We start from the raw sequence: 25,035 nt of genomic DNA on the forward strand, positions 1-25,035 counted from the left end.
TGTAAACCCCTAACCACGGTGTCCCTGAGAGCTCAATGCACGGTGTGTTTTTTCAGGCCATGTTGTCAAAGTGATGATTTTCATCATGATTTGTTTGCATTTTGTCTATTTGCATTTCTTCAGTGGCTGTGCGTTCTCTCAGGGCCACCATACTTTACAGAACAACTGTTCATCGACCTACAGATTCTACAAATGTCTGTCTGTAAATTGTATATAGGACTGAGACGCCGGCACACAGCACAGGTCATGGAAACAATATAGAAATCACTTCCTGTTGACGATTTGTCTTCAAGGTAAAAGCACAATGTTTGTTTTGTTACTGTAATCCTTTATATAGAGCTGAATGGCAGACATTTTATTTTAAAAAGTTGTGTCGTTTGCTCAACAGACCTCTGGAGTAGCTGATATGGTATGAAAAAATAATACTAGTTACGTCAATCATAAAAACCTATAAGCCGCACAAGTGAATAATAAAACAAACCCAGTTTAATTTTATGAAAAATATTGATTTTAAAATCTTCATTACAGACAAACCAGGTAGGATGAACACTAAGTTCTCTACCTTCACTCTGCTCCACAGATTGTTAAATAAAGCTCTGCACACAACATCCAGTGCAGGAACGATTAACTGGGACAGTATATTGTAGGCCTGTTTGAGGAGGACTCAGAAATGATGAGAAATTATTCCGAAGGGGCCCTGCAGCTTGAACACAGACCAAGAGAGCAGACCATTGCAAACAGACATGTTTTGAACAGGCACTGCACGAGTCATTACAAAGACTAAACAGTGATCAAAGCACAGATTTGCCTCTTATACGTCTGTATGTTTTAACTACATAATTAACTGCATTGAAGTTTCAGTGAAGCAGAGATACAACAGATGTATCAACAGAACAACAATTGTCTATGCAATTTATAATATCAAAAGCAATAATCAAACTTATAACCAGCTCGTTTCTTAGGAGGACAGGTGTCTCCCTCTGGGGTTACCATAGTTACTTGCTGCTAAAAAGAGGGTACTAAAGATTCCTGCTGTTTTTTCATTTTCATTAGCCGTCTATATTTTCACAATTGTGTAGTTCTATATTGTCTCTGCTACTGTCAAAATACGCCATACAAATGAAAGGTGTACAAGTACTCAATAGACATGTAACCAATACATGTACAGGTCTACATGTAGTATACAGAGGGAAAATATCACTTGAACCTCTGTCACTAATCCTACTGTCAAACCTGAATAAACACGACACATGCTGAGAGTCTGAGAGGGTTTCGAGTAGGGATCAAACCCACAATGGACGTGCTGTCTGTTTTGTACGGGGATGAGCCAAAGCTGGATTACGTACTTTATCGGTCAGAATAAACACAAATCACTATAAACTGTATTGGAGGAATGAGAGCAATAGTTCATAGATGATGTTTGTAATCAAAAATTACAAAGGGGAACAATAACCATACTGTGGACACAGCAGTTGGGACCAATAGGTTTCCTGATCCTACTTCACTGTCGGGGGCCATCAGTAATATTATTACTTATGCTTTTAGTTATTATCATTATCATGGTTTCTTTGACACACACACACACACAAACACACACACACACACTCCTCTTACTCATGCACACGGCGGTTTGCCCAGCTAATCTTAATAGGAATTTGCATTGATTTGCATTCATTGTGGACCGCCTAACCTAAACATAACAACAAGTCACATCTTATCCCTGACCTCCACCAGGACCTCCAAAGTTATCTTTAGCCTCATCAGGACCAGGCCTTGGTCCCCATAAGGTCTACTTGCTGGAAATACTCCAACAGCTTGTTTCACAAATGTGGAGCATAGAAACAGAACGCTGATCTCCATGTTTAGTTTTGACTCTGGGGGCAGAAAGCAGAACTGTTCCAGACGACCGGAGGGTCTGGAAGGTTCACTCCATAGCAAGAGATCAGGAATATATTGTGATTGTAAACCAACAATAGGATTTTGAAGACAATTATTTAACACAAATAGAGCCAGTGTAAAGATCTTAGAACTGGAGAGATATCATGGTTTATTTCATATTTATTTTATATTTAATTTCCTCTATTTTAAGCATAATGTTTATCTGCCTTTTTTGTTGTTGTGTGTGTTGTAGCTGTTGTTGGCCCCAGTCAACGGAGTGGCTGTTGCTTTGTTGCATTCACTTGTTGATTTGTGGTTTGTTGTGGCACTGGTAGTAGTTCAGTCAGACAACTCACGTTCGATCATTTAATATATTTATTACAACAGATTTAGTGTTTGGCTTCAAGGCTCCAACTTAATCACTCCCCCATATGATTACACAGGAATGATGGGAGTAATGAGCAAATACTTGTAACCCCCCGTTAGAGCCTACAGGTGGATGCTGGGGTGGTGGAGGGTTTGAAGCAGCAGGTAGCAATACTGCAGCAGCAGTGCGAGCAAGAGGGGTTGATGGGAAATGTCTCTCTGGTTAAATAGACCACCTGATAAGGTGGGTGTGTATTATAGATGGTTGTGGAGATTGAGGTATGTCACATGATGTATGTCACATGATGTATGTCACATGATTGGCGCAGCGCAGCTCGAGTTGTCTGCCAGAACTAGCTCGCAGGCGTCGCCATATTTTTGGTGTGTTTTATGTCGGGAAAAGGGTTTAATGTGTGTTTGTTTTTGTTACTCACGATAGCATACGTCCAGCGCACCAGCCTACTGACTGGTGTGCCACACCACTGTAGCAACTTTGAATTAACTTTTTAATAAACCAGCCTGTTATGGCACTCTCACACCGACTGTTGGCTTTATCATTGAAGTTCACCTGCCTTGACATTTAAGACAGGTGACATTTAAAACAGGAGTCACAATTATTGGTATTATATTCATATCTGACATATCCATGCTTATAATAACTATCAATGTAAAGAATGCCCATATTGCACATATTTCATATTTTATTTCTATATATTTGTAAATCTTATAAGTTTATATTTCTAATTGGAACAAACACAATTTCCCCCTGGAATCAATAAAGTATTTCTGATACGGATTCTGATAGTCCTGAGACATAAGTCCTTTAATCCTTGATATTTTTTCAAGGTATAAGAGGACTTTGTAATTGTGTTAATGTGGCTAAAGTCAAAGTCTGAATCTATTACGACACCAAGATTTACACTAGGAAGAAGAGAAATTGTATTGCATTATATGTAAGGGCTGACCGGTGTACATTTTTATATTACTGACTCCAAAACACAGACTTACCTCTGTTTCTCTAACAGAACTCAGTGATGGAGGGGATAAGACACAAGGCAAAAAAAACAAGTTCAGCACAGGGATTCGTGAGGGATGTAACGATCAACATCTCACACAAGGGAAAGTCTGTTTATTTCTTTACAGACTCACTAAGTGTAGCTTATCAACAGAGAAGTGGATACTTTAGTCTAATATTTGTGTTATCGATATGAGGGGGATAGAGTGTGGCACTTTGAGCTCAGTCTGCAAATATCTCCTTCCTGTTTGCAGTGTTCAGATAATGTCCAGGTTACTAGAGCTTTTTTGTTTTATTTATCTGTTTACTAAAACATCACTGTGAAAGCAGTGAGAGTGAACTGGGAGTCAAGTGGTGGGCCAGACCATTAAACAATGACCTCAGGCTCACAATAATGATCCAAGAAGCAAAGGGAGCTGTAGATTCCGGAAGCTGTGTCACTTTCATACATTCCTTCTAATGATGCTAAAAAGCAACAGTCCAAAGTGAATAGCTTTCTGCTTTAGCTTGCTGCAGTAAAGATTTCACATACGGAGCAAATGCAAGAGTCTTCTACAGATGGAGTTGAAGCTTATTACACCATGTGTGTGAGGAACATTGTTACTGTGTAAGCAGAAGCACAATCCAGTGGACAGATGACTAGAAATCAACACAACAGTTTGATTATGTAGCTAACTCTCACAATTACATTAATTCACAACAACTAGTTGAATTAAAAAATCTAAAAAAGCAAAGAGCACGGACCCTGAGCTTATAGAGCACAGGAAGCTTGTAGTTGTGGGATATGTTTCATCTCAGAGGAGTTGAATGAATGTTTAAACTAGAATGTTTAAACTAGAAATAGAACCCAGACTGTTTCCAGGCCCTCAGTCTTGTCCCTTGCTGACCGATTCACCATATTGACATGCAAAATCTGTTAATAGAGATTAGGGACATGTTTTAGATCAGAGTGTATCCTCATGCCGTCAGATGCTGTTACAGACGGTTACTTTTCACATGGGTACCATTTTTCTCCTCAGCTCTGTATCACACATTATGATCCAGGTCTGTTTAGAGGTTGTTTTCATCGAGCAGAGAATTTGTGGCCTTACTACCTTGTTCCACTCTGTAATGCAATTGCAATTTACCTGGGTTTGTAACTGATAGGTGCTTCAGCTAAGGTGTATTTCAATAACAGTTTTGTTAAAGTAATTGAGTTTAAAGGTGAAGACGCTGCCTGAGCCGGCGACACAGAAACCGGTTTTGCTCCAGTCTTCTATTTGTTCACTCTGCAGCTGATTAATGTTGTGATACCGCGGAATACAAACAAATCCTCTCGCCACGGCAACAAAATGTGCTCTTTAATATAGACTAATAGCACAGGCGGATAAACACAAACATCCTTTGTCATTACAGGCAAAATGAGATCTGAATGTTAATTTTCTCAATCTGTTCAGCGATCAATAAACAGACTCAAAGGTCAATCAAATTAACTTGCCCGCCCGAAGCTGCTTCATTTCTCAAAGGGATATAAATATACAGTTAGCTAACTTTCCCTATCGCCATTTAATCAGAAGAAATGCCCCTGCATGCTACCGTCAATATCAAGTGAGGCGGAGGAATCAGCTCATGAACGGGTTGCTGACACCAAAGAAAATTAGATCTCACCTTGAATGAAATATTTTATGCTATAATGCCTAAAGGTTTATGACGCAAATGCAAAAAAAAAAGAAGCTGTAGGCAGTTTGCAGCCATTAACACATTTTATTTTAAGGGCTATGCATATGTATTGTAGAATAGGACTAGATTGAAGTTTGGCCCACTCAGACGACTGCTACACAACTGCTGGCATCGTTTATGTAGCGTGGCGAGGACGTATATAAATGATTCATGAAGCCTGATCAGGCCTTTGAAGTTAGAATATGATTTGTGTATCTCTGAAGGTCGTTCTTACAACTATTGTTAATGTGTTGCTGTACTTTTTAGGGTTAGAGGCGTCCTCAGCATGTCCTTTGCTTATATTACGACAACTGAAGGAATCAGACGACTCACACAGCTGCTGTTTAAAGATAAATGAGGGGTCAGGGGTTTGGCAGTTTATTTGTACTTGAAGGTAGTTTGTATTTAGAGTAAAACATGATGCCAGCATTCTGTGTCACACTTCTGTCAAAGCCTTTTAAATGTCTATGAAGTTTTACAAAGGGGAGAAATCACATCCTGCACACGATGTTACAATTAAAAGACTAGCTCACTTCAGAGAAGGAACAAGAGCACCAACAGCTCTTCTCTAAAGATACTGCAGAGAAGCGAGGCTCTTATATAAAGTGTCATGCTGATTTACAGCCTAGAGCTGCTCCGCTACATGGAACACCAGCTCCCTGGATTCGCACAATGTTTGTCAGACATTTTACACCCAAACGAGTTTCATAATGCATGAGATCGATCAGTTCTGACCCAGTAAATGCTGCTGCCACCCATCCCTCCAACGTGACAGTGTTTTTGCAGGTACCTCTTTAATCTTCTGCAGGTTGAGCTGTACTGTGTCACATCAAACAATGTGCAAGAAACTCACTTTTATTGATGTGGAAGCAAGTGTAAACTTCCAGTAGTTTATACTTCAAAGATTCAAATCTAAAATACGTTTTGTCAGTGGCCATATAAATAAAACAAAAATGTAGTTAAAAGGATCTCTGTTCATTTATTTATTTTTCATTAATAGGTTACTTGATTAATCATGCTATAATTTGGTCAGTCAGTTGTTCATCCATGTGTCATAGAATAACAAATTAGTTTTGGTTGAAACTTGGGGGAATGATGCAGTAAATTGTGCGATACACAGCACCATCTCGCTCTTTTTTTTTTGGTGCTCATGCTATAACTTGAAGTAATTTTAATTATCTTCTCATCCACCCATTTTTTCTCATTTATAGATCTCAACAATGTCAGAAAAATGTCCTTTAATTCCTTTATTTGTCCACATTTGTGGGAAGAGGACCCGTTCCTGATGTTGATATAAAGTGCTCATTGTAAGCTAACAAAAAACAATATTTCAGGGGATTATACATTAACTAAATAATAAATCAGAATATAATGCTCTGTTTAATGAAAAAACATTGCAAAAACAAAAAAAACACTACCCCTAAAATGAATACAGCTAATTAAGCACCTAAGAATGTATACCTACCGGCTACTTTATTAGGCACACCTGTCCAATTGCTTGTGACACAAATAGCTAATCAAACAATTAAACTAACTAAATCTTAGGAGCTGCTTCATTCAGCTGAATGTGGCACTGATTCATCTGACAGACAGTTTGATTCTTCTGTCAGGATCATCCTTGGTTCTGGATTTATAATTACTTTGTGGCATTTTTATCTTGGCTCTTTGGATTTCTCATTTCCTTGTGTTTTGGTATTTTACTTAGATTTTTGGATATCACTTTGGATCCTATTTTACTTTGAAGCCTCATTCCTCTTGTGTGTCACTTGCTTTACTTCCTGTCTTTATCTGGTTTCCTAGCTCTGTGATGGTCAGACCTGCTTTGATGTGTATTACCTGTTTTCAATTATCTCTACCTCTTTCTGTATTTAGTCTCTAAGCCTTCTTTGTTGGTTCATCACAAACTGGTTTATGCTTGTGTGTCCATGTGCTTCTTTCTTTGCATTGTGTTAGTGTACTAATTTTGTTGTGATATTTTGCACCTTTTTTAATTTCCATTGCCTCTACTCTGGTCTTTTTATGCACAAATTGAAAATTCCCATAAATATACAGTATATATACTGATATTTTATTTTATTAACCTGTTCCTAGATCAACAAACTCATGAGGAAAAGCTACAGACATCTGTATATATACAACAAAGATCAAACAGAAGGCTTGCATGAAACAATTACTGGAAATGAACTGTGGTTGGCAGGGAAAAGTAAAACGTAGAGGATGAAATGTAGGACAAGAGCTCAAAGAAATGATATACACAGTAGAAAAGGGACAAACTGAGTCCTCTATTGCAATAAGGTAGGTATTCAAAAGGGCCACATACTGTGTTGAGTTGAAGCACTCCATAGTTCAGAGACATAAAGCTTAGACTTGACATGGCCTTGTGCATAAGCCACTTTTAGTACATTTGAGCGGTCTGAGGAGAAGTAAAGGGAACAGTGTGGCCTGAAAAGGAGCAGACTCGCTGATATATTAGGTGCTCTGACTCATTGCCATCAATTCAAACTTTAAAAGCCTATAATATTGTACCGCTGCTCTTCTGAGAAACTAAAAAGGTGCATTTATTCACTGATTTCCAAAAGTGGTGTCTTCGTCACTCACAGAAGTACTTTCTGTCAGCTGGTGAATGAACCACAGGTACAAAAGGTTCATCTGAAAACTAGACTAAACTAAATACGACCATATGACTGGACTTTAAAGGGGACATATTATGAAAATTCCACTTTTGTAGTGCTTCTGCATGTTAATTTGGGTATCTGGTATGTGTATCGTCCCAAAAACTCTGGAAAAAACACACCCGCGATTTGTTGTGGTTCCTCTATGTCAGAAACGATACACTAGATGGCGTCGAATGGGATTACGACAGAACAAAGCTTAATGTTCCAACCATGCCCATGTAGGTAGTCTTGCTACATCTCCCCGGCTAGCATTAGCTCCCCCTGCGAGTTAACGCCGGCTCCCCCGGTGTTAGCTCGGCGTGGCACTCAAAACAGGTCAATCTGAGGAGGGCTGTTTTAGACAGGGTAAAAAAGGTGCTGTTACAAATGATCCTTGTGGTATTTTGACCAAAATATGTTAGACATTTCATTAAGACCCCAAGGAACCATATCAACTTTGGTAAAATGGACATACGGTGGGTCCTTTAAGTTTAGATACATGCTGCTGTGCAAACACTTCAGGTTTGCTTGTTTGATACAAAGCATTTCTTACACTCACCATTGAAAAAGTAGTTAGGCAAATTTAAACAAATTAAACGACTGTGTGTAAAGTCAAAGTAGTTCCCTCATGGTTACGACAGAGTTTAACATGTTTTTGCAGGTCATCTCCATAGAGATTAACTGCATCTGTCAGATTTCAGCTTTAGCTTTGTTTTGCCTGACTGCGACTTTACGGTGTTCAGGTATGACCAGGATTAAAACATTTTCAGAATTACTTTTAAAGAATGTTCTCATTGTCCCTATAAAAGCACATATGGCACATAAAACATTTTATATAGACAGTTTTAACAAAATTTGGCCAAAGAATATTCAACAAGCTACAAGTGACCACAAGGAATTTAAAATCACATCTTTCAGCACCGGACAGCGCCCACGCAGCCACGGTTCATGAGTCAAACACATCTATGGCAGTGGGTGTGGTTCAATAACTCAACAGGAGGAAAGCGAGGCCTCAGCAGGGGCAGTGCCGGACGAGCTGACCAACACAGCTCTATCAAGTTATGTAATCACACTCTCATATTAATGCAGAAGCGACTGGACTGAGCTGGAGGAGAGACTGACAGAGACGCACCAGAAAATCACAGACAATAAATGTCGAGATCACAGGAAAGTCAGGTGAGGGGAAAGAACACAGCACAATGGTGCGGCATCTTTATACTGTGGTTGGTGCATTACAATAGAAATCTGTGATCTCTGCTCTGTGTCCAGTCCACCCACAGTGGTAACCATCAAGTTTTACAACAGCCTCAGCAAAATAAAAAGAAGTACATTAATGCCATAGCCATAATGAGGCAAATGTGCAATTACAATGTTTCAGGTTAAAATTATATAATCAGAAACCTATCAAGAATGTCCGAAGTGCAGCAAAGTGCGCGAACACTTTTTCATCAGTATATTTATTTTGCAAACAAGAGTCATTTTCACCGCTGACTATATTTTCAGGACACACTGCGGTGCCTTGGTACCAATGTTGCTCGATGCATTTCTATCACAACCTCAGATTTAAATGAAAAATATCCACAGTGAGATAGGAACTGCTCAATTTACTATTTCAGTTCAAATACCTGGCCTGGGTGCGAAGTATTATAACAAATTAGTAACAAATGAAAGAGCTGTGCATTGTAGAACGCTGCTTCGGTGCACAAATCCAGGAGACAGAGATATGAGGGGGCTTCACACTGTGTCAGCTGGACTTCGGCGGCTGTGGATTTACAACAGTGGCGGCTCAGAGTGAACCTGATGCAGATGAGGGAGGGAAAGACATTTGCATGTACTTTCTTTTAACTGGTGATTGATTGATGATTCTCTGCCTGCTGATTAGATTTCTGCCTTTGGGATCAGCCCTGCAGTAAAAATCTCCCCCCCCCCACAGGAGTTACGATGACACCTCTCACCTCACACTTTTTCTTCATTATTCCCTGAACTCCTGCTCAGAGAGTTCTCTGTCCTTTGCAGCTGGACTTATGAAAAGGTTCTTTGATCCTTATCACAGGGAACATTTGTTCCCACAAGTATGTGCTTCCGAGAACTCTCTGTGCATGGGAGGAGCTGTGACATCATGCAGGGGATCAAAGGAGAAAGATGTTATTCATTCAACACTTCCTGTAGGTTTCCCAGCAGGGTCTCCAGATAGGCTGCAAATAAATGTGTGAAAATGTTTAAATGAATCGACTGGCAAAAGCTGTGTAAAGTTTGCATGTCGCATTTGCAGTTTTCACATTCAAAGCTTCCACAGCACCATACATAATCATGATGTGTATTGCATCTGTGCAGTTTTGTGTGCAGCAAATCAGAACACACAAAAGCTTGGTCACATAACAGATTTCCTTCTCGCATGGTGATTTCTTCATCTGCTTAGCCTTCAACGCTGCGTGACATGGCACATTATCAAATTCAAAGGGGTTTACGGCAAATGAGACACAGGCTAGTATTTAAGCACTCGGTCCACCACTTCTTTTGTAAGTGTGTTTTCAGGCAACATATCCTTTTTTTTATGAATTCATAATAAGATGGCTCGGAGCAGCAGCTTTCACAGATTCACTCTCTTGCTGATAAAAAATCATGGCAGGCTCAATCCAGCCCACAGGCCTGGAGATCGGCATGTGATACACAGCTTATGTTGCATTGAGTGTGTTCCAACTTGGAAAATGAACTGCTGATAGTTTTGTTACTGAAAGTCTATTGTTTTCCTCAACCAAAAAGCAGATGGTTGCTTCAGGTGACTGTGCTTCAAACAAAGACCATGCACAATATACAACAGTTCACGGTGGTGCAGAACTCCTGAGCTGTTGGTAAACAATATGTGAAATGATTTTCGGTTCTTTAATCCTCGCTTAACATTTTGAACAAAGACATTTTGTCGACTCCGTGATGAATATGGCCAATCAATCATCCATCCATCGACTGTCTTTTGCTTCTAATTCTAAGATCAAGTTTCAGAGGCACTTGACTTAGTAGAATATTTCAGACGTTCCTCTCCACAGCCACGATTTTCAGCTCTTCCTGCAGGATTCCAAGGTGTTCCAAGGCCAAATGGGATATTTGGTCCCTCTCGTCCCCATCTGTGTCTAACCCTCAGTCTCCAGTAGCTATGCCAGGTAAACTAGAACAGGTTCTATTTCGTGCTCTCGCTAAATGCGCCCAGCCAGCCGACAGAGAAAGCGTATTTCGGTCACTAATGTTCACGATCTTGTTCTTTCAGTCAGGTGTCATTCTAGATTGAAAGAACTATTTTGAAATGGAACTCCAGTTTTTAGAGTGCATTCCTAGCTGTTAAATAAACTGTTTTGTAAAGATTTATTTTTCTTTCTTTGTATGTTTGTCTAGATAAAAAAAGAAAGACATTGCTTTTCTTATTTATTTATTTTCTTATATATAACTCTTTTCTTCCCCATACATCCTGATAACTTGGATATTATTAGTGATGGAATTGTTTTAATTAGCATGGGAGATGTGTGAATCTGGGCAGGCTGCTAACCCCGGTACATCATCCTTGTAGAAGGTGTGTTTGGACTACAGCTGAGAAATAGGTGAGAACACACTGTGTGACTTGGATCAAACGTTACCCCCCCCCCCCCCCCCCCCCCGATCTAACAGCATGGTGGTGGTGGTAAACTCTGCCGCTCCTCTGCTCCGTATATCTCTCCAGCTGTGTTGCACACTGCCAGGTCTACCCAGCCTCGTCTGCCTTGGACCTACCCAATCGCATCTAAACGATTGGATTTAAATTACTTTTGTAACCAAACCTTGCCCACATTTGCAGAGTCACTCCATAATGATGTCACATTACCTGAGATAAACTTCAGATCCAGACGTTTTTAGCTTATCCCTCACAATAAAGAGCCTTTACCTGAATTTACCTTTATTTTACAAAGCTCCAATTCCCTCTGACCGTGAAGTCAAACCAGAACCTCAGCTATTTTTTTCTAGCCTTTTCAGCACAAATGTAACAAATGTCAGTTGCAGTAAAACTGCTCGTTGCTTTCCCTGTTTGTTTTGGTATAAGAAGTGATACCAAATGTGAGAAAACAGCACGAGATCATCCAGAGGATTCACCGTCAGCGATTGGGCATTGTTGAGAAATTTACTGTATATATGCCACTGTATATTAAGTTTATAGTGTGTATAACTGCTGTACACGATCAAGAGAGTGGGGCCTGTTTCGGTCCACACATACTCCCTTGTCTCTCCGAGCAGTGCCCTTAACTCTTAACTATCCAATAGGATGTGAACAGCAATTCTAGCCTTTCATGGACGTGCTGTTAGAATGCATGACACAAGTAGAGGAATATATGGGGATGCTGTCGGAGACATCTTCAGACTTGGGGGTGACAATTGCTCATGTTACTCTGTTGACGAATTCTGTTGAAAACTTCCATAAAGTTATTATTTGTTTTTGTCTTACCGTGTCAGAGCTTGACGAGATTATAAAGAAATCTTCCATAAACGGTGTGGAGACGAAGTATTTACCATGCCACAGATGCAAAACAGAAGAAAATTAAAACAAATGTGTCAGTATGAGAAAGGGGTGCAATACACGTCGAAGACTCCAGAGAAGATCATTTGGTGATAAGTGCCACTAGTGTTGATGTTTTGTAAACAGCAACATGTGATCTTTACAGCGAAAATGTTACGTTACATTTATACCCCTCACCTGGGGTCGGATTTATAAAGGATTGCAGGATTCCTACTAAAAGTGTGAATACGCACAAAAGCCGGAAATGGCGTTGGTCAAAGCTAATTCCGATTTATAAAACCGTGTGTACTCACACCTGAACTTAATGTTCACAGTCCACTTAGAAACATTCGTACGTGGATCTGCCTCCAAATCCGCCCTCCACACGCCCACCGTCAACCATGAATGGTCGGCCCGAACATTACATGATGCCAATGGGTTTCCACCGTGAGTCCTGACGGAGGCACGGCATCAAGCGATGTGAAGAGGAAGTGAAACTTTCTGACACTGACATCGAGTTGTTGGTTAGTGAGGTGGAGGTGAAGAGCGACTTTGTGGAACAGCAGTGAAGTCACTAATAAATAAAATACACTGACACTCTGCCGCTGCTGCTGTGGATAACACAATGTGTGAGATCAGAAATCGCTGAACCCTCGCTTACACTGCAGTAAAGTGAGCCGTCATCTAGGAAGCCAGCCGCCACCGTTGTTTTTTTTGCGCGTCTACTTGTGGCTATACGGTAAAACAGCATGGTTGGCTGAAACGGCCTAAAATTACTACAAATACAACTTAATTTTTTCAATGTGGACAATGTCCACATTGTTTCTTTCGCATTTTATTGATTCCACTCCCTGTCTCTGTAGCTTCTCATGCAGACTATTAATGTGGGCTATTAACAGGTTCAACTAGTGCAATCAAAGTTGACAAATGTAAAGTTGACACACTCCACCTCATATCCTTGTACATGTATTTGGAAATGCTTTTTTGAGAGTACATCGAACAACATGGAGGAAGGTAAGACACCTAAATGATATTCAGTAACAATTAATTAATTTAAAAAATAAAACAAAATCCCTTTTCAGTTTAAAGGGGAGTCATTTTGAAAATTTAGTTCAGTCTTTACTAATATAATGTCGCTGACACTCAGAGATGTTCTACTATCATGTTGAAGTGGAATGAGTCTGTGAAAACAGGAGGTTCCATCTAAATTTGAATGTGGACATTGCATAGTCAGGCTCTATGAACAGGAATCCACTGGAAACTGCATTGGGCCACTTCCCAGATTTGCCGTTTAATTTTCTCAGTTAAAAGTACCCAAAAATGTGTATCAGCATAGTCAGAGACACCATGAACAGGAATCCACTCGAAGTAGCTTATAACCTCTCAAGGAATATTTTTTATAAGCTTCCAAATATGGTTACATTATGAAGGCATTGGGCCACTTTCACAGATTTTCCCTTTAATTTTCTCAGTTATTCTACAGTAAAAGTACCCAAAAATTTGTATGAGCATAGTCAGAGACACCATGAACAGGAATCCACGTGAAGTAACTTATAACCTCTTAAGGAATATTTTTTATAAGCTTCCAAATATGTTACATTATGAATACATTTGTCCTTTTTCACAGATTTTCCCTTTAATTTTCTCAGTTATTCTACAGTAAAAGTACCCAAAAAATTTATGAGCATAGTCAGAGACACCATGAACAGGAATCCACGCGAAATAACTTATAACCTCTTAAGGAATATTTTTTATAAGCTTCCAAATATGGTTACATTATGAATACATTCGTCCTTTTTCACAGATTTGCTCTTTAATTTTCTCAGTTATTCTACAGTAAAAAAACTCCAAACTGTGTATCAGCATAGTCAGAGACACCATGAACAGGAATCCACTCGAAGTAACTCATAACCTCACAAGGAATATTTGTAATCAGCATCCAAATATGGTCACATTATGTACACATTTTTTTTTTTTTTACAGACTTGCCCTTTAATTTGCAGTAAAAATACATGATACTTGACATGAGCAGATACGCAATGAAGATTAAAAAAATTAAAAAATTAAAAAAAAAGTTATGTTTGTAGTAATTTTAGGCCGTTTCAGCCAACCATGCTGTTTTACCGTAAAGCCACAAGTAGACGCGCAAATGACGATGACGGCTCACTTTACTGCAGTTCGCTACTCCTCGTCCTTCCATTCACATGCACACATCACGCAGATCCCCGCACCACTGTCAAGGCAGTATTTATTTATTTAGAGAATCGGACCGATTCCCCCACATCTGTGGATCCTTACCTCCACTGGGATATTTTTTGGAAAGTGTCTTCATTTCTTAAGTGATCTCCTGTGCGCTCTGTGCTCCGTGCGCTCTGTGGCACGGTCACGTTCACTGCAGTGAAAAGAAGTACTGAAGATATTATAGAAGATATTATTAAAAACTATTAATGACTCGGCTCTGTCACTCCACTGTTAAATAGAATATGAACGTAATTTGCTGTAAGTTGTTTTATATATTTTTTAATTAAAAGGCTCGGGTGGAGCAGATATGTCGCGCGAGCAAAACTAAGATGTTGGTTTTAATGTAAATGATTAATTGGATCAATAATCTGATTCAATTCAACACCTCATGTCTGCGTCGCCACTTTCCCGTCTCCAAAACGTCCGTACAAATGGGTCAGAGTTTGCTTAGAAATACACATTTCCCCTTCAAGTTCGTTTTTATAAATCCCAACTTTGACGTGAGCAGTGGCGTACGCACGTTTCAGGCCCCGTTTTGTGCGTACGCAACGGTTATAAATCCGACCCTCTGGGATATACGCAAATTTTTCCGTCAAGTTCGTTTTTATAAATCCCAACTTTGGCGTGAGAAGTGGCGTACGCACGTTTCAGGGCCCGTTTTGTGCGTATGCAACGGTTATAAATCCGACCCCTGGAGATTTCTGTGTTGTTGTGAAGGCGTCTGACTGTAGAATCTCCTGCTCTTTGTGTGTACATTCTCCGGAGTTCATGTCAGAAAACTGTTAGCTCCACCTTCACTTACTGTAATAGTAGCAGTCATGTATAAGAATATGATACATTTACTTGATACTTTTTATATCTGTACTTTCACTTTCAAGTTAAATAATTGTACTTGTAAAGAAGCATTTTTGCATTGTGTAGTATGCAACACCGCTCTGCGCCCCGGCTCTGCGCTGCGCCCAGCAAGCCGGCTCTATGCTCTATTTTTAAATTAAAAAAAAATATGTATATATTTTTTTTAATTAAATCAAATTAATAAAAAAACTGCGCGCGCACATCCTGCGGCGCACATCCTGCGGCGCACATAAATAAAAAATGTATTTAAAAATATTGTTGTATTTTTTCTTTACACAGGCTAATTCACAGCAGTGCTTTTACATTCAAGGCCGTTACCTGTGCTCTGCCCACATTCTTGTAATTATATTCATATTTCTCACAGCAACACTACAGTGGTATGGAGCTGTTGACCTGTTGAATTTTGAATGTTATAAATGTCCTTCAAGTCCTGCGTGTGATTACGCAGATCAACAGCTGTGGTCGGACGCAAGTTAACAAAAAACCAACAGATGCGATGTTGGCAGCTCTGTGAGGCCGCACTGGCTCAGTGGTTTGAGCTGAATACTAACGTCCACGTTCTAACATCTTCACACCTGACCAGATGCAAACTACCGCATATTTCTATCAATTACTCAGTAGAAGATGTCAGGTCACGTTGAACAACTGAGATCCGATATTTTGTGTCTATGCTAGTTTCAGTCAAACGCAGTTGTCCTCTAAAGAACATACAAATCTGTAATGTAGATCTTTCAGTGTGGACCAAAGTGGTGGACTGATGACCAGCTGACAATTGCTCACCTCAAGGCCTTCAAATGTGTGAAGTGACTGTGCACGTTGCAAAACAGACTTCTCCGTAACCTTTAACCTGTTGGGGCAGATTAGTAACTGATCAGGATCCCATTCACAATGTGTGGGGAAATAAATCGGCAGTATAATCAACATGCAACACTCAGTGCAGGGAGACAAAGCTGCAGTCTGAGCAGAGACTCGTTGGTATTCATTTGTGTGCGATAGTTATTTCTTTTCTGCAGTTGGGTCTGACATGATGGTGCATCAGGACGACAGATGAAGGTGGGCAACATGTGGCTCCCAGAGATTGCATTAGAAGCCAGATACAAATATCTTCTATTCAAAGGGCACTTCAAAGACCACAATGTTGATATTCATGAATTGTTGTTTTGTGTTTTGACGGTGGCTGATTTCATTTTGCGTTTTATTCCCCCTGTCGCCTCCACCCTCCTGCTGGATGAGCCAACTGAATATTTAATGGAGGAATGTTTTATAACATGCCTGAGGGGTGTGTGTACGGAGTTGACACATCTGAACGATTGATACGTCTTCATCTTGGGCCATCTTCGATTGGAAAAATAAACGAAGGGGAAAGTGGGTCTGAGAGTGTAATGAATGAATTTTGCCTAAGGTGGTGACGTGTCGGCTCCATGTGGTGGAAACAAAAAGGTGAGCAAAGACAAAACATTGCTCCCAAAGTACTTCACTTCAAATTCACCTCAACATTCACAATGTCGAAGAAACATTTGTAACAGCTTCTTAGAAACCTGTATTTTAGTTATATGAAGCATCCGTGAACACCTTTTATATGAACTTAGAATGGTGTTAAGGTTCAGGCAATGATACAGTTGCTTAATTAAATTATTGTGAACATGGAGCAGTCAATGCATATATGTCGCCCTGGAAAGTCATGGAATTGTGTATATCAGGGGCTAAATTTACACAGAAGGGCCGCTTATATGTCCATGAACAAATCCGGATTCAGTAAGGTTCACATTTAAGTTGTTCCTTGTTTACTGTTATCTCTGTAGCTTTGAGCAAAGCCTCACGTCATTGGATATATTTTGAAATGTTGTACTTGGCCAAGCGCATGTGAACTTTAAAAAATTCGTGGAAAATAAACCATCTTAACACATTCTTACATTTATCTGTGGCAAGTAGTAAACTTGTTTTGCCCCTTCATCATCGCAGCAAATATTTCATCACAATACAAACAGTCAAACTAAAACAACTAACCAAGTCGTTTTCCAAAATAGCCACTTGCACATACTTGCATTTGGTGTTTAATGAATTGTACATTAGTGGAGCAAATTTCTGGACAAATCTGCAATCTTTCGCCAGGTGGGAATCCGGCCTTGGGCACTCTGCACTATAAAATAACGGCCAACACAAATTCATGAATGAGAACTGTGTGGGTCAGTACAAATTTGATTGGCATCTCTCTGACCCTCAAAACACTGAGGACAATCCCAGAGCTCTTTACCAAATGTTTTTTTTTAAAGATTTGAACATGTGCTTTCTGACATAAAAGTATTTGACACTTAAATCTTTAATCAGCAGTTGAGATGAAATGAGAACCACACTCCCTTTGGTCTGAAGCTCCTCATGGTCAAACCTTCATTGTGTGTGACTGTATATTACAGAGCACTGAACTAACATCAGTTGTGTCACTTTATAGGGAGTTGATATGATTCTGTGTTGTCACAATATGTGGTGTTGAAACACTGGATTATACTTTAGGATTATCCCTGATCCTCGCTGGTAATGAGTACTTAACTGGAACGCTATTTCTCTCTGAGATGTAGAGCTGATGCTTTGTTTTTCTTTAGAAAAGTTTCTACTTCAATTAGTCTTATATGTCTGAGCCACCAAAGTCCAAACACACTTTGGGGAACAGGCTGCATATTCTGCAGTTAAAAAGTAACAGAGTGTGCTTTTAGATCTTGATTTCTTGAAATTTGTCATTTTTTCTCTTTGTGCACAGTTTGCATAATTAGCATGTTCTTACCCTACGTACAGTATTTTTCTGTTTGGTCCTCTGATGCGCTGTTCTCCGGCTGCTATTTTTCTGTCTAATAACACTGCATATGTTTTCCTATGCAAGCCATTTTGAAGTGGAGAAAAGAGGGGAAATCATTTAGAGCCGTTGTAAAAACAAAACAGAGCATCACAAACATTTGGAAAATCCTGAAAAAGAGAGAAACTGCTGATGCGCTGAGCATGAGACATTGAACAGGTCAGCCAAGGACAACAATAACTGCATTTGATCACAAAAGCATTGAGAAAGCTATGAAGTAAAGCACAAAAGCATCAGTCAGTCACATTACCACCAACCTCCACTGGGCAGAGGTGAAGGTTTTCACAGTGCACTGAAGATAATAGCAGAAGAAGAGAGCAGAAACATAGAGGACAGATCACAAGATTCAAACCATTCATCAAAAAGAAGGATCGGAAACCAGATTGGAATTTACAAAGAAGTACAAAGATGAAGTGCAAAGGCTCTGGTTTCCTGACGAGAGAAAGACCAAGCTCCAACAAAATGATGGAAACACCAACGTGTGTAGAAAGGATGAGTCTGCACATGATCCAGAACTCACAAGATCATCTGTGAAGCTCAGTGTATGTGGTGTCATGGCTTCTTCGGGAACTCATCCGGAGATGATAGCAGCAGAATAGATACAGAGACATTTAGAGGTCTGCCAGCTTGATGCTTATTGAAGCAAATAATGAATCAAATGTTCTTTAAGTGACTTTGAGACCATCTGTTCATTTACTTTTACTCAGCTAAAAAGGGTTTAATCTGATGCAAACCTTATCGAAAGGTTTACCCTGATATATTGCTGAAATTCTTAGATTCCTCTTTTGATCTTTAACCTAAAGGTCTTCAGTGTACAACAGATAAACAGGAGCTGACCTCTGTGCTCCAGTAGTTTTGGAGGAAACCGATACACAGCGGAGCGCATCATCGGCTGATCATCAAGGGCCACAGCCACCCAGGCTGTGGTATTCTCACACTGCTGCCGTCTGGCAGACGTTTCCGGAGCATCCGAGCACGGACTACCAGACTCAAAAACAGCTTCTTCCCCGAGGCCGTAAGGCTTCTGAACTATCAACACTGACCCTCTGAACAGTCACCATGTACATTCTGCTCCCCCACTCATACAAATACACTTACTTCACATATATTCATATTATTTAACTTAATATTCCCCACTCCTTCACCCGTTAAACTGCTACTTCATTTGACTCTGTTATATGTTATACATATATTCATATTATTTAATTTAATACTCCCCACTCCTTCACCCTGTAAACTGCTGCTTCATTTGACTATGTTATATGTTACGATGTTATATGTTATATGTTGTATGATATATAGTATGTTATTTTTCTATTTTGTAAAGTCGTCTACTGTGTAGATGTTGCCTGCCATGTCACAAGAATTTCACTGCTCCGATGACGCTGTCATTGGTGCATGTGACAATAAACTTTGATTTGATTTGATTTGACAACTACTGCGACGACTTCATATTATTATTTAATGCCAGTGTCTGGCAGTGTAGCCACATGTATGCATGTTATTATAATTAGCACAATTATAGCACGCAAACCATTGTGTGTTTGTGTTAGTGTGAGAGAGAGAGTGAGAGAGTGAGTGACTAGAAGCTATACTTGTGATTCCATCCAGAGAGATCTCAGGGATTCAGCTCATCATATTCACATTGAATTACCGTGTTTCCTGCTGATCTGTCAGTGAGTTTATGACGAGGAGGACATTCGGGTGGGGTCGTGATGAATGACAGCTGAATGCTGATCAGCCCGAGAGAGCAGGTACACGTCCACGTTGATCCACACAGCTCTTGACTGATATTATGGAAACGGACATGGCATGAAATGTCCACGCAGTTCTACTGCTGATGCTAATTTTATTTACACCAGAAAGCCTCCAAGGTATAACACCGCTGCTCCTCGGCCCTTTTCATTTGCAAATGTTTGATCAACCATGAGGTGCTGCAAGGTGATCAAAACACTTTGCTTTGCTGAAGGTTGATTAGGATTTAGCTTAGTTTGGGAATATAAAAGGCTGAGTCAAGAACATTGAGTATTGAATCAAAGTTGCCATTGTGTCTACATAGCCGTAGAATCTTCTTTAAAAAACAAAAAAAGAACTTAGTTGAGTTAAGAAAATCGCAAAAAAATTCAAATATATTGTCTTTACTGACTTTTATTTCAAATCTCTGCTTTCGATTCAGTCATAAGTAGTTCCAGCTAACAGAATCAACATTTCCAATTTTAATAGTAATTTACAATTATGATTAACATTCCTAATAATGACTTAAATAAACACCGGTATAATATTCTGCCTTCATCTATGAACTCTGGTCACAAAATTTACATTTAGACAAATAAGTAAACCCTTTTTAGCTTGTCTTCTTAAAATGCAACCAGTTAGGTTAATATGGACCATATAACAATTTTTCAAAGAATACAAAAATATATACGTTATAGTTCCATCATTTTCTTTTTTATATGATCCACTTGATGGCCTCACATCCCTGGATTCATCCTTGTCACACACCGTTGACTGCAAACAGGCTCTTCCACTCACGCATATGAATTCATAAAATTGCATAAAACTGATCAAGTTACTGAAAATTAAGAAATTGTTACAGCTGCTTAAGGGAAACTGAGTTACTTAAACAACTTGCATGGTACAGAGTCAGACAGTGGCTTTAAATGAATTCAAGCCATTGATAACAGTCACCTAAATATGTCCGTCAAGAACTCTGCATTGTTTCTTGAAAAATTTACACAAATTGCAAAAAAGAAATCCCATCTCTCAACATTACAGAAAGTGAAAACAAGTTCTTGGAACTGTCCCCTTACCCAACTCAGCTCCAACAGTTAATGGGTTCTTTCTTGGCCGATACCCCACTTAGTGTCACTAAAATCGACTCAGTAGTGTTTGCTTTACCTTGCTAACAGACAAACAGCAAGGAAAGCAGAACCTCCTTGGCAGCTACTGCATAGGAGGTTTCTTGGGAAAGTTTTATTTCAGTCAGTTTTAAATCGCGGCTTCCGTTCTCTTACTAATAAACACACAGATATATTATTTATATGCTGCTGAGCCTTTGACAGTGAGGAACAAGACACCTGTCATTTTTTATATATCACTGTTCTCATCATCACTATGATGAAAGGAGCAGTGGAACGATACATGTCAGCTGACGTGTTTTTATAGGCCCATTTATTGTTGCCTCAACAGGCCTTCAAATCATAATTAAGACTGTTAGAGTGAAAAGAAAAAACACCTGAGTCTTCTTCCAGGTTATTCACAACATGAGAGTTACTCTTAAATCTCTCTATTCACAACATTAGGGTTACTATCAAGTACAGAGACTTAATTACTGAATACAGGGGAATCACATTCAGAATAGGTGCAGACGATCACATGCAGGAAATAAATTCAGAGACAGGTGTTTAATTTTAAAATAAAACAGGAAATGGAGAACTTAGAGTAACCAACCAAATAGAACACAAATCATAACACAAGGAAAACAAGGTAAATTTCCACAAACGAAAAAGGCCACAGCACAGAATAGTATGTCCAAAACTGTCCTTTTCAATTACTTGAAGTTCCAGGGGAAGGATCCTGACACAGTCTGGAACTCACGCCTGGGTACTTTTGTACTTTTGAACTTGAGGATGGAAAAATATTTTCCATACCTCGAGGAACAAAAGTTTGCTCTAGGCAGACTCATGTGTGGACTAATGTTGATTCATTGCTTCACTTGAATGTGACAATATAAAGTCGGTCGATGGCTCCATTTCTCGTAGTCTGCATTTAACAGAAGACAGAAGGCAAATGTAATGAGCCTGTTTGAAATTTAAGATTTATGTTACAATATATAATTTAGAAAGTAATTAGATGCATTACTTACAAAGAGCAGAGATGTCAACAGTTTAAAGGGTAAGTTCATCCAAAAATGAAAATTCACTCATTATCTACTCACCACTGTGCCGATGGATGGATGGGTAAAGTGTTTGAGTCAACAAAATACTTAAGGAGACTCAGGGGTAAACTTTGTTCAAGCAGAATCCGATACAATTTAAGTGAGTAGTGACCGACTAGTGATCAGGAGGAGCTCTCGTTAGCCCGCTGTGTTCTGATCTTTGGCCTGTTTAACAGACATTCTCTTTACAGAGACAAACAATAAAAGGTGATCAGAATGTTTTGTCTCCACTGAATCCATTATTCTACAGTAAAAAACACTTTGGTGACGTATGTACATGTAAGACAGCAAATAAAGCGTCCTACTATCAATCTCTGGCCGAGAATAAGTGATATATGGTTGAAAAAACTTCTTTCATCACGCTCACCAAAATTCACCTGCTATTTTTATACACCGTTCTCACTCCCTCCTCTCAGGCCGCCAGCCTCATCAGTGAAATAATGGTTTACAGAGCAACATTTTTCTTCACTTTTGGGAGTTTTCTCTGTGATATTACAGGAGTGAGGATAACAGTAAAACAATGCTCCCAGGGGCCAGTAAAAAAAGCCTCTCCATCCTCCTGCACAGCCTGCAAATGAGTTACCACCCACCTTTCCGACGCCAGCTCCCTCAGCTCCAGCGGCTGAGCTTCTAATGCATTTACCAGCGGTGGTGAGGAAAAGACACACTAACCGCAGAGAATCAGTTTTCTCAGAGATGGCAACAGGGAGAAAACAGGAGATGCCTTCCGTCCAGTTCGGAATCCTAATGTGGAGGGCAGGGCTGGCAGAAAGGAGGCTGTCATGGGGAGAGGCAGGGGGATTGGTGGGGTTATAATGACTTTTGGAGCAGATGATACGTGCAGATGGGTTGTGGGAGGAAACTTGTTCCAAATCCAGTGCCAACATTGGACGTCAGTCGTGGAAATGGTGCAGATTCACTCAGCAGAGCATCATAAATCCAATTAAGCACTCAAATCCAAATTAATGCCTGCACAAATATGAAGAGAGGCACAACAGACAGTAGCACCATACTGCAAGTACAAAATATTTGTTCTCAGATGCAAGGAAATGCATCGACCAAACTGGACTTATCTCAAGTATAAAAAATCCAACAGCCAACAAAAAGGCTTTCTTCTATCTTTGCTTTCTTCTATATCCTTTCAAAAAGGACAGAGTTTTTGTCTTCGGTCAAGTCGGAATAAACTGCACTTCTTAACCATGGGGCTGCACAAATAGACGCAGGCCCTCAGACATAGGATTATCCGCTCAAAACCTCAACAATCTAACCTCAGCAGTTTCATCTTATCTTGGATCATAAACCGTCACAAAATCGATACCTGACATTTTTTCCATCACTGACACGACTGCTGCAATTTCATAAATTAGCTGCCAAGACTCAGAAACTCTGAAGACGCCAGTGATGGAATGTTCTTCTACAGCTCACTCTTTGTGACGTATGTAGCTGTCAGTAGAGGAGTTCTATGTTAATGTTCGTGCTAATGCTAACCTAATACTAATGCTGGGAGTTTGTATGTCCAGTAAAGCAGCTCTAAAGATAAGATAAGATAAGATACATTTATTGTCCCACACACATGCACACATGCAAAACATGCAAGGGGGGAAATTTGTTTTCTGCTCTGACCCATCTGGTGTACACAGGAGGACACACAGAGCAGTGGGCAGCCATGCACGGCGCCCCGGGGAGCAGGTGTTAGGGGAGTAAGGTGCCTTGCTCAGGGGCACTTAGACAGTGGGGTGGGGTAGGCACTTTGACAGTGTGGAACAGATCCAGATGTTGTCCGTCCAGGTATGTTGTTTTTGTTGTCACTCCGTGGATTCGAACCAGAGACCAACGTCCAACTTTCTGCCACTAGTCCACCGCCTCTCGGCATGACTTTGTACTGGGGTGTTGAGAAATATCCATACTACAACAGGAGAAGTGGTTAATGCAGAACCAAACTCAAATCAGTGTCACGTTTTCTTTTTGCATATCTGCTTCCCTCAGTGGTCACTGAAAGCCTATTAGTCAGTTCCTACTGTGATATAGCAAAAATAGAGTGATCATTTTGTTGTTGTTTTGACCATCATTCCTGTTGCTAATAAAGATAAAGTCCACCCAGGGCTCAATCTGATTGATCTAGATGCAGTAAATTGGTCCCGACCCTCTGATACGACCCCTGACAGTGTCCAGGGGTGAAGTTCCATGTTGCAGCTGAATACCCCTCACCTCACCCTCCCCTTCCAAACCCGAAAGAGAACCTGTGGTAGCCTTCAGTTATCATAAAAACTCGAAATGTGTTTAGTTTGTCCAGTCTAGGCTACTGTAAAAAATAAGGACCCACTCCCAATGTAGATATTGAGTATTTAAACATAAATAATCCCATTCTAGGGTAGAGAAAACAACAATTCGTACAATTTAGATGATGAAACACACTAGTGAAAACATCACTAGGTACTACTCTGCCAATAGATCTCTTTCACCTAAATCTTACACACTGATCCTTTAACACATATTTAACCTGTACATTGAGTTTTTCAGTTTGGTCCTTGTCCCATCCACTAACTTGGATGAGGCTGGGTTTATGTCCTATGCTTCAGCCAGCAATCGAGATGCCTTGGCTTCACTTTGAGGGAGCTCTTATATCGATAATCTGTGTAGTCTATGCAATAAACTGTAACTATGAGTTGTAATAAGCAGCTATACAGACGATCAGTGGGGTTAATTTTTAGTCAAACGTCTCCATGACGGAGAATATGTTATGAATTTTTAAAATAGCTCTCTGAGGATAGAAATTACACATACACATATTTAGCAATTACAGTCTGCAGATGTTTGTTTCCCATATGTTACATTTTTCCTGAGTTTGACATTGTGTATATTATTTCTGTAAACAAAACTTCAACTCTAACTGTAAACAGCAAAATAACTGAATTGCTATTTATGAGAGAGCTCAAACCGTCTTTAAAATGGTGTTTAAAAAGTAATACATGAGCTTGTAAAAGGCTTGAACTGAATAATCATGTCTTAAAAAAACAACAGAAAGCA

Source organism: Pleuronectes platessa, chromosome 18, assembly GCF_947347685.1.
Source record: "Pleuronectes platessa chromosome 18, fPlePla1.1, whole genome shotgun sequence".
NCBI lineage: Eukaryota > Metazoa > Chordata > Actinopteri > Pleuronectiformes > Pleuronectidae > Pleuronectes > Pleuronectes platessa.